The following is an 11,550-nucleotide window of genomic DNA, read 5'->3' as shown; positions in this document are numbered from 1 at the left end:
TTGTCGTCATAAAATTCACACCTAGAAAAATAAGGTATAAGCTTAATTATTTGTGGAGTGCGAACCTTGTATAAGATTGTCTATTATTTGATTAACATCCCATCAACAATAATATATTTAAAAAATTATTGAGTTGGATGTTACCTTTAAATTATTTTTAAATAATTTTGATGTATTAATATGAAAAATAAATATTTTAAAAAACAACGTCATATTCAACATTCTATATATAAACCCTAGCAATAAAAAATTGCATACCATCGTCAACAATAAATAATTCATAAAATCTAAAAGGACTCATTGTTATTATAGAGCCATGTCTTTGAACAATAAATAATAGCCGTCAATTGGAGAACAACGGGTATCAAATACCATGTAATGTGTGAAGTATGGAATAACAAGGACAACTAAAGATTACTATTTATTTATTTATTTTATTATTTATTTTATTATACTGTGGATGGAGGGGCACGCGTTAAGGGTAAACAAGTTGACGTGTCACTTGACAAAATAAAATTGAAGAGTAAAACTTGCGAGAGATCATCTCTTATTTTAATTAACATCCCATCAACATTAATATATTTCTAATGATTATTGGTTTGGCCATTGATGCACCCGACTACACACCCCCTTATCGCCCGCCCAGGCCATAGTGAGTGCCTGAGAGTGTGTAATTTCTGTCTCTGATGTTTTTTTATGATTTTAAAGTATTAATATTAAAAGAATAAAATAAAACTACTTTTTAAATTATGAATATTTTAAGAAAGCACTTTGCTTCCTCGAGAGGGTGTAATTTCGCTTTCTTGTTGTTTGTTTATGGTTTCAATATATCACTATCAAAATTTAAAAAAAAAATATTTTTTGAATTATAGTTTTTTTTTAAATACCTTGCTTGTGTGATAGTGTGTAATTTCCATTTCTAGATTTTTTTTTAATTTTAATATATTAAAATTAAAAAATTCTTTTTGAGCAACAAGTATTTTACAGAAACATTTTATTACAAGATAATATCTGCTTGGTTGCTTTTGCTTGTTTTGTGTTTAAAGAGTAGTTTTTTAATTTTTTATTTTAAATTAATATTTTTTTGATATTTTTAGATCATTTTAATATATTAATATTAAAAGTATTTTTTAAAAAAAAATAATATATTTTCAAACAAAAATATCCTAAAAAAATATTATTAAATTCTCAAAAGCCCTAAATTTTTTGTGTTCACGGTCAGCATGCAACACAATCCATTTGCTGATTAGTGGACAGATTAACTAACAACTTGACATTCAAAATCGATGGATAGATGATCAAGGATTAGCTTATATGCTTCTCATAACAAGGGACTAAGTTGAGCTTTTATTTTAATTTTTTTTTTCATTTTCCTCCTCGCTCTCTTTTTTTCTTTGCTAATTAGGAGTTGCCCACACAAGTTTTACAACAAAACAGATATTATTATTGCAGAAAAGGCCAAGGAAATTGAAGAGATGTTTATCCTTAGAGGCCTTCTCTTAGCCAAGGAAATTTATGGCATTAAAACAGATAAATTTATTTATTTATTTATTTCTTGAGAACTACACAGCAAACCTTATCATCAAGACCCGCAAACCGTTCAACTTTCGGTCCTATGAGAGAATGTCATTCTGGCGATGCAGTGGGCAGTGAGGACATTAATGTTGGGGAGCTTTGATTTGTCTTGATGGGTTTTTTTTTTAAAAAAAAAAATCTCGTGTGCTGCTCCACACCATTGATCATCATGAGGTGGCGATTTTATTCGGATAACTCTCACAACAGCAGCGTCTTTTAGACGCTTTCCAGAATCCTACTTTTTATCTTTCCTGCGCCGATGTTAAAGCGTAAATGATAGAATGTTTTTTTAATTTTTTAAATCAACTCATCAAATCAATTTAAAATTAAAACAATAAATTAAACTAAAAAACCAAAAAAAATTAAATACATAATTTTACAGCACTTCTAAACACGCCTTACATTTTCTTTCCTTTTTTTTAATTATTTTTTTTATCTTTTCAACATTTAAATACTAGCTGTAAAATCCATGCTAGGGTTAACTTGTAGGAAGATCTAAATCATAGATCAAACAAACCTATCCAAATTATTTTTTAAATGATTGTTTTAAAAAATTATAAAAAAATAACAAATTCTTAACTATACCACTGAATCAACCTTAATTTTTAATCAAGTTAATCAAGCTATTTACTTTTTATATATTTTTTAATCATGATTGATCCAAAGCTCTAAGTTAGCTTGTTCTTGATCAACTTTACAGTCCGATCCGAATTTCACAAATATAATTTATTTTTTTACTAGCTAATTAAATGATAAAGAAGAGAATTTAAGCAGGTCTCCCTCTTGGTCCTGTTACTAATTTTCTAAGTATGTTTATTTGGTGTTGTTATAGTTATTTTTTAAATATTTTTTTATTAAAATATATTAAAATATTATTTTTTTATTTTTAAAATCAGTATATTAAAAAAATACAAAAAAAATAATAAAAATTAACTTTAAAAAAAAATTAAAACACAATTTGCAACCCTACAGAATATTTTTGCCTTGCTAGAAGCGTCGCCTCAGTTTTAATTCTAACACGGTGTGTGAAGAAGGTCTATCCAGGTACCGAGGGATGGGCTGACACTTGTCGGATTTATGCTAATTATCCATTTTATTAAAAAAAGAATGAGTTTTTTGTTTTTTTTTACTATCTTGTCATGAAAAAAAAAGACTAATTGTGGGGTCAGCTTGAATTTGGTATCTAAAGCTCAAAAATCAACTTTTTTATCTTTAGATTTAAGTTTTTTCGTCGTATTATCCAAGTAAATATTTACGCCAACAATTTTGTAATCATTTTTTATTATTATTATTAACAATCCGAGTTTGTTATAGGTTAAATTTTTTAAAAACCAGAAATAATATAATCATGGAGAGATCTAAAATATTTATTTTTTATTTGCCAAAGAGTTATTATAATATTTTATATAATAAACCCTATCAATACTAACTACATAAATAAAAATAGCAAAATTGTTATCTTCAGATAGGAAAACATAATAATACGAAATATAAAAACTTATACTTTATTAAAATACCATCCTTCACGATAAACACGTTAAACACAATGTTCTTGAGGTACAACCTCCTCGATCGAAAGTCCAGCGGTGCTGTCATCGAAGATGCCAGTCCATGAGATAGCATCCCAAGCACGCTTCATGATTCTCAGAGAGAGAGAGAAGCACGAGCACAAGGGATAATCCGAAGGCTTAGTATATTTAATATCCATCGAATTAATATAAAAATACACCAAAAACCGAATAAATACAGGAAGGTGTGAACAATATTTTATTTCCAATAAATATCCTTTTGTTAAATTACTTTGATTGGACCATCTCAGTTCCCAATGGGGAGAGATGAGGACCCTTTACCCAGAATCTGACAGTAGCCGATCAGCCACCACCACGCAAAACACATGTACACATCATATCGAATCTGTTCTATTCTGCTGCCACATCCCCTGAAACATTGGACCCGCTTCCGGGTATCGATGAATAAATATAAAGTATTGTTTTATTTTATTTTATTTCATTGTATACACCTGAAGTATGTAGCATAAATTCCTAGTGTCCTCGTGACTAGAAGCTTAAACGGTGGTTATTGTCTCTGATTTTTTAAATGTATTTATAGCAGTGTTTGGCATCAAATCAAAATCAAAAGGATAAAAATAATAAAAATAGATATAATATATTTAAAAATATTAAAATTCATTCCAAAACTGTTTTAATAACAGGTTTATTTTTTATTTATATATATACATCTCTAACCAAACATATTTATATTCTAGTTATCTTTGTATCTCTTGTCTCAGGACATGTAAATGTTATTATCCTATTTAAATGATATTTACAATACATAATATAATAACCTTTTCATTGATTTCTGTTAAGAAATATATTTTCAACCATTTATTTAATCAAATAATTTTAATTATTTTTCATTGTTCTAAAAATTACACCATTTTAAGAACTTCATCACTCTAAAAGCTCACATCCATTATCCGCATGCTAGGATCATGTTTCTAAATCACATTCTAGATAAATCATCTACTACATCTAAATAAGGTGATTATAAAAAAAATTATTTTTAACAATGAATTAAGTTAGAACATAAAACAACAATGCAGTCATAATCTTGATTATCTTAATATTAATATTTTATTGCAGCAGCCAGACAGTTTACACCGCTAAATTACTCTTTATGTCTAGATCCTCTGTGTTCGTTTTTAATACCTGACAAATAAAAAATTATAATATCTTAATACACATCATTTTTTTCTGTCCCCTTTTAAATAATACTTAGGCATGATTTTCAATAGTGTGCATAGTTATTATTTTAATACATTTATTGTTTATAATGCATTTATAATTATAAAAAAATATTTTAAAAAATAATAGCAATTGTAATTAAAAAAATCCATAAATGGTCAGTTCATGTGATTTGATTTTTACTTGTTAAATTTCAAAAAAAAAATTAATGATTTTGACATGGTTATATCAAGAGTATATTTTATAAAATAAACAAAATATTATTTTAATATATTTTTAAATAAAAATTACTTTCAAAAAACAATTACTATTACAATATAAATCATGCTGAAGGTGAATTCGATTTCCTTTTCCCGTGGGCCATACAAGTTTTGATCTCTCGCGAATCTGATTTTTGTCCTCTAACTCATGAAAAGCAAGTAGACAATAAACCAGAGGTTGGGTCATGAGCCACTGTAACTACACACCAATAACAAAATAGAGGAAGTCGAGGCTCGGGGAACCTATGGTTAGTGAGGTGAGGTTAGGACTGGACTGTCATGGCGGGTCAGTGGTCAGTGGGACCTGAACCCATTTTTCTTTCATGAGCTGACCTCGCACCACCCCATTTGCTAGATTTTACCTTCACTGATCCGTCTTTGTGGTTTGCAGGCAAGTCATTTTGGTGGTGCTAATTATAATTAAAATTAAAATAAAAATAACACGCATCATGCTTTTATTAGAGCCCTGGGCTTGTTGCATTATACATTGAAATAATTGAGTTATAGTTTAGAATTTTATGAGTTCGAGTTTAAGAAATTAATTCAGATATTTTATCTTTTTGAATATGATATTGATACCTTATATTTTATAATTAATCATTAGTAAAAAAATCGTGTTAGTTATTAATATTTTTTATATATATTATTAAATTAATCTAACTTATTAAATCTGGTTAAATGAAATAATTGACAACCGACTCTTAGATTTCTTTTATTTATTTAAAAGCTCTAGCATAACTTAAATATTAATTTTTATATTATATAAAAAAAAAAAAACTCAACAAGGTCGAAAGCAGCTGAGGTGGACATGTACGGCCCAGATTGGTAACCTATGGGCTAGGGCACATGACCGGTATCCAAAGCCATCTTGTATAATGAACTTTTAGCAAGGCAGGGCCAGCAACAAACGAGTAAAAGAATAAAATATAAAATTTGCTGTGAAATAAACTTGGTCTATTAGCATCGAGGGTTCAAATTTCATTATAAATATATAACCTTGAGACTGGAGATCTGTTTTATTTTTTATATGTAAAATTCCCTAATGATATCCTAATCATTAAGCAATAAATAACACGTAAATGATTCTTATAAAATGATATTAGATGGATTTGTTCGAGTGTCAGTGTCTCCATCGTTCTAGTTTATAAATCCATTCTGCAATGTTCTTGTTCATGGGCATTTTCTTTATCATGGAAATATAAAAGAAAAAAGGTCCTCTCAGCTTAAAAAAAAAAGAAAAGAAAAGGAAGGAATACATCGTCGTGCGAGGGAGTTTCTTAAAACCAGGACAGATAGAGACCGATGCTTACTGGGGCATTTACTTTTGTGTTGCGCAAGGTATTCCAAGAACAACACTTGCTTTATCGCCATAGAACTACTTTAGAGGAATTGCAACGCTACTGTGGAGGTGATTAAGATAGCTACCATGTCCTCTAATCAATAATGGAGCTAAAAAGTAACTTCGTCTAGTCATGGAATTTGGTAGCCTGCGCATGCTGTGGATGGAGCCTTCAGCCTTCTCTTTGTACCGACTTCTTCCCCTATCATTGGTGGCAATGGAATTCATTCAGGTGATCAAGTCATCCTGGTCCTTCTCTCTCTCTCTCTCTCTCTCTCTAATTAATATGGATCCCCTATCATCGACGGCAATGGCATTCATTCAGGTGGTACTTCTCTTTCTCTTTCTTTAATTAATATAGATATTTGAATTAGTAACTCTAAAAAAAATCAAACTCATAACCAGTAAAAAGCAAACTTAATGCTTAATAGTTAAGTTATTTTTATCTTAACTCTTTTCTTGATTTAATTCTCCATGGCATTTTTTATGCATGACTTTATTTCCTTTCATTTCTATAGATTTGATGACACAAGCTCAAGCCTAATTTATAATATGATATGGTTATATGTTCTTTATATTCTAACAGGAAATGCAAAAATAATGATGAGATAATAATAAAATTATATTTGTTTACGTGTATGGTTGAAGATTAGTGCATAAAATTTAACCACAAAAGGCTATTTTTTTTTAAGTTTTTTTTTATGGGTCTCCATGTAAAAACCTCAATCTCAAATATAAAAATAAACACATTCTAATTTTAGGTTCAAAGAATCAAACCAACTAGGTAGGGGGTACCAAATGCTTGTGAAATACGTGAAGGTTTGTATCTTCCAAAAAAATATATTATTTTATTATTAGACTTCCTTAGATATATAATCCAAAAAACAATTTCAGTTTCTTAATTATTAGGTCAACTTAAAGGTTACTAGATTATTTGGATTAATTTTATTTTACATCAACACAAGTAATTATTTAATGTTTTTTTTTTTAATATTCATTCATTGACCTGGATAAATTTAAATTAAATTTTATCAAGTTAACTAAGTTTAATAAAATTAATATTTTTATCAATTCAAATTGAACCCGAGTAAGACTCTGAATTATGAGTGAAATTCTCAAACTCACCCTTTAAAAAAGGATGGGTTTAATAACTACATAAATGCAACCTTTTTGACAAGGTTTTTGACGTTTTGTTTCATTTAAAGAAAAAGTAAAGAAAGATCTATTGGGCCTTACTGTTTCTTAGGCCTAAGGCTACAGGGCCTCATAACTTGGAGCAGCTGGGCTACAAGGCCACCCTAATATCACACAGTGAAAAATTAAGAGGGGGGGGGGGAGTTAGAGTAAAATTTCATGAACAAATCCCATAAAGGATAGCTTGCATGTGAACAGACCGAAAATCCAAAATATGAAGCTAGCTTGAGAGCATGAAAACTAATAGCTGTGAAACCAGGAGGAAGATTAAGAAGAAAGATGGAGTTCATCAAGATAAATAATGGAGGGTGGCCTGGCTAGTAGACCCTGGCAGAGATTGCTTCCCCGTTCAGAATTCGAACTCTTGCACCTCTTCCATAACCATTCCATGATATAACTTCATAGGTGGAGTTAACTAGTCCGAGTTCGCTGGGTTGGTCCATCGAGCTGCCTAACACCAGCACAGCACACCTTCTGCAGTGGAAAAGAAAACTAGAACATTAATGGAGCTCTGACCCAGAAGCACTTCCCATGATATATATTATTAATAGCAATAAATTCGCCAAGTTCACTCCCTCTTTCCTTTCTTTTCTTTTAGTTCAAAGTTAAAAAAGTGCCCTATTAAGATTATTAAACAATTAGAGTTAATTTTGATAACAAAATTATTTAAAAAAATACCTCATTATTTGAGGCAATATATAACAAAGTTTATTACACGTTAATAAATTTCAAAAACCAATAATACAACAACTTTGAAAAAGTACTTAAAATAATTAATTTTTATACATCAAAGTCTTTATTTTTATACATAAGATCTTGGGTGTCATGTTGTACCCCCTCACCTTTTATGCTAGCAAGATTGTTATTTGGAGGATCTTCCTTGATTTCAAAAGAACAAAAATTTCTTAGCTTTCAACCTCCTTAGCATGGCTTAAGTTAGGTAATAATATCAAATAGAAAAACAAAACAAAACCATAGAATTATTAATTATCTCCTAATAAACTAGTTGTCTAATCAAATAAACCTAACAAATTCTAAATATTATCAATGAAAAAATATAATAATAAAATTATTTAAGGTAAATCCACATGATAAACCACCATGTCATTATCTAAATAAAAAATTAACAACATATTACTTGGCTACCGAGTAATAATCTTATACACAGAAATCTAAGAGATGTAGTTTAATTATTTATGCTTTAAATTTGCTTTTTAAAAATTATAAATTCTTCAAATTTTTTTAAAAATTATATTATTGTTCATTTTTAAAATTAATTAGTATACATAAAATCTAATCCAAACATCAACTTTAATTAAAAAAAGAAAAGTCTCACCTACATGGCATGCATCCTAGCTAGGGCATATATCGAAAGCTTCGATAAATATAAAACGAAGCATTTACTGATCATATCATGCCACGCTACCGGATCATTGCACTTTGCAGCCCAGAAATTCTTCGAGCAATAACGATGGAAGATGGCTGTCGATTTCTAATTGGTTGCAAAACTGAAGAAAAAGGAAAAGTCTCACGCAATATCATAAACAAAAAGGATGGAACCCAGAGCACACGGAAGTGTTAGAACACCCTGTAGACTTTTGTGCCTTTTGGAGAAGGAAGCCCTAGCCTTTGTGCGGCTCGAATTGAAAGCAGAAATTGACTGATTAATGGTCCATCCACTAACTCATGCCAGGAAAATTCCTCATTCTTCTTTCTGTCTCTGATAAGATATTTCTTTGAGAGAGAATCTGAGGAACTTCAATGGCAATTACTCCTACTTTGGCAAAAGATCTGCTGGAGCTGACCACCACAAAACGAAACCTGTTGTTCTGGAGAATGAAGCTATTTGTATCTTCAATTTCCACCTTTTCATCAGTTAGATCAGACATAAGATCTACTTTTAATGATGTTTTATTGAGAGCAAAAAAATATTATAACATAACTATTACATAATAATATAGATATGAAATTTTATTTAATAATTTAAATTTTTAAATGAGATAATTTTTTTGATATAGTATCAAAATTTAATTAATTAAATGGTTTTAAGTTCGAATCTTATCATTTTTATTTATTTGATAAAAATTAAACACAAGATAATATGAGTTCATTTAAATTTTAAGTCCAAAAAATATATTAAAAAATAATATAAATTATATCATGAAATCTCATCTAATAATTTAAATTTTTAAGTTAAAATTTTTTAAGTTAAATGATTTTTTTATAACAACCTCGATGAATTAATAAACTCTTAATTAATTAATAAGTTTTAAACATAGATTTAACTATATATATATATATATATATATATATATATATTAGCTAGACATTAAAAGTAAATACAAGAAATCAGCTGATAAATATCAGGGATACTTGGAGTACTCTCTGTGATTATTCCGATAACATGATAGATTTGGTCATGCTTGTGAATTAAAGCTGTAGATAAAATCGGGAAAAGTGAGTGAAACATGACATCAAGAATCCTTTTCCTTTTCCTTTTCTTGGCTTTATTTACTTTCGTTTTTCATTTTCCTGGAAATCGCAAAGAGATGCTTTCGGCTTTTTATGCTAAAGTGCCTGATTTTTTGGATGATATATATAGTACTTATCAAGACGAGTGAATTAAGTGTTACATTAAATATAAAAAACAATATAATTTAATGATAATAAATATAATAATCAATAATATAATTAGATGTTTACTGCTATATGTTTTCACATTATTTTTTTATTTTTTTAATATTAAACTGATTTAAAATTTAATTTTATTATTTTTAAAAATATTATTAATTACTACAATGTTTTTCTATATTTTTTAATGATTTTATCTAAAATTATCTTTTTTTATTTTATGTTTTAATATCAAGTTGGTTAAAAATTACAGTTATAATGTGTAAAAAAAGTATTATAATTTTTTTTACAAATTACTGTGAATTGTCATAATGTTTCTTTTCACATGTTTTTTTTCCAGTTTTTTTATAATATTTTTTTTTAAAATTATTTTTGTTAATTTTATTTTTTTAATAATAAGCTGGTTAGAATTTAACTTTGTAATAAAACTTAATCACATGAAAAAACATTATAGCTTTTTTATCACAAAATACCACTGATTGCTAAAATATCTCTTAATATGTTTTTTTTTCTTATGATTTTTTTAAAATTATTTTTGTTAATTTTATTTTTTTAATATTGAACTAGTTGAAAATTACAATTACAAGTTATTACAAATAATGCTAAATCATACGGAAAAACAGTGTAGCTTTCATCACAAAATATTGTTAATTGCTATAATATTTTTAACATGATTTTTTTTTATTTTTTTTAAATTATCTTTGTCAATTTTATTTTTTTTAATATCAAGCTTATTAAGAATTTAGTTTTATAATTAAAAAAAATACTATGAATTGTTTTAATGTTTTTCCAGATAAGTTTTACAAAATTATCTTTATCGATTTGTTTTTTGAATATTGAGATGGTTAAGAATTATAATTACAATAAATCTAAATTATATGGGAAAAATGTTGTAATTTTTCTCACAAAATATTATGAATTGTTATAATATTTGTTTAAATGATCTTTTATATATTATCTTTGTCAATTTTATTGAAAAAAGTATTGTAATTTTACTTACAAACCATTGTTAATTGCGACAATATTTTTTTTCATGAGTTTTTTTTTAAATTATCTCTGTTGATTTTTTTTTAATATTAAGTTGGTAAAAATTTTAATTTTGTAATTTTTTTTCTTTTTATTAACAAAAAAGCTAAATTATATGGTAAAAATACTGTAATTTTCTTTATAAAATATTGTGAAATGCTAAAAATTATTTTGTATAGTCTCTAAATTTTTTATCATCGATATAATTTTTTTATATTATTAAATATGACTTTTATCATATTTTTAGTTTTATTATTTATTTAATACTGATTTATAATTATAATATTATTAAATATATTTATTTTATAAACACGTGACAGCATATGGTATCTTATAATGTATTTCTTGACCGATGATATACTCCCACCGAGGCTTACAGTCAAGTGGCATGTCGTTGACTTGATAAGTGAAAATCGAGAACACACACACACACACATATAAGGTATGGTGGGGTTATGAATTGTAGATAGTTTGACCTTTCGGCCCTTTGATGTAATCAAAACAACCAGAAAGTGTTAAGGTTGGGTGGGGATGATTAGGTAAATCTTGCATTGCCTTTGAGAAAGTATCAAGAATCCATAATAAAAACACCAATGAATTTATATTTCAATTAGTATATATTGCATTAATTCACAGGTGTTAAACTTTTTTCATCAAAAAAAAAAATTAAGCACAAGATTTCTTCAAAGAGACATTAATACTTATTGATGTAAAAGAATATGCATTTAATTAAAATTATTATGCAATTAATTTTTATATATAATATAAATAAAAAACA

This window comes from Populus euphratica, unplaced genomic scaffold (genome assembly GCF_000495115.2).
Source record: "Populus euphratica unplaced genomic scaffold, PopEup_1.0 scaffold31.1, whole genome shotgun sequence".
NCBI classification, from domain to species: Eukaryota; Viridiplantae; Streptophyta; class Magnoliopsida; order Malpighiales; family Salicaceae; genus Populus; species Populus euphratica.
The sequence above is the reverse complement of the archived record's forward strand: the minus strand, read 5'-3'. Positions refer to the sequence as shown.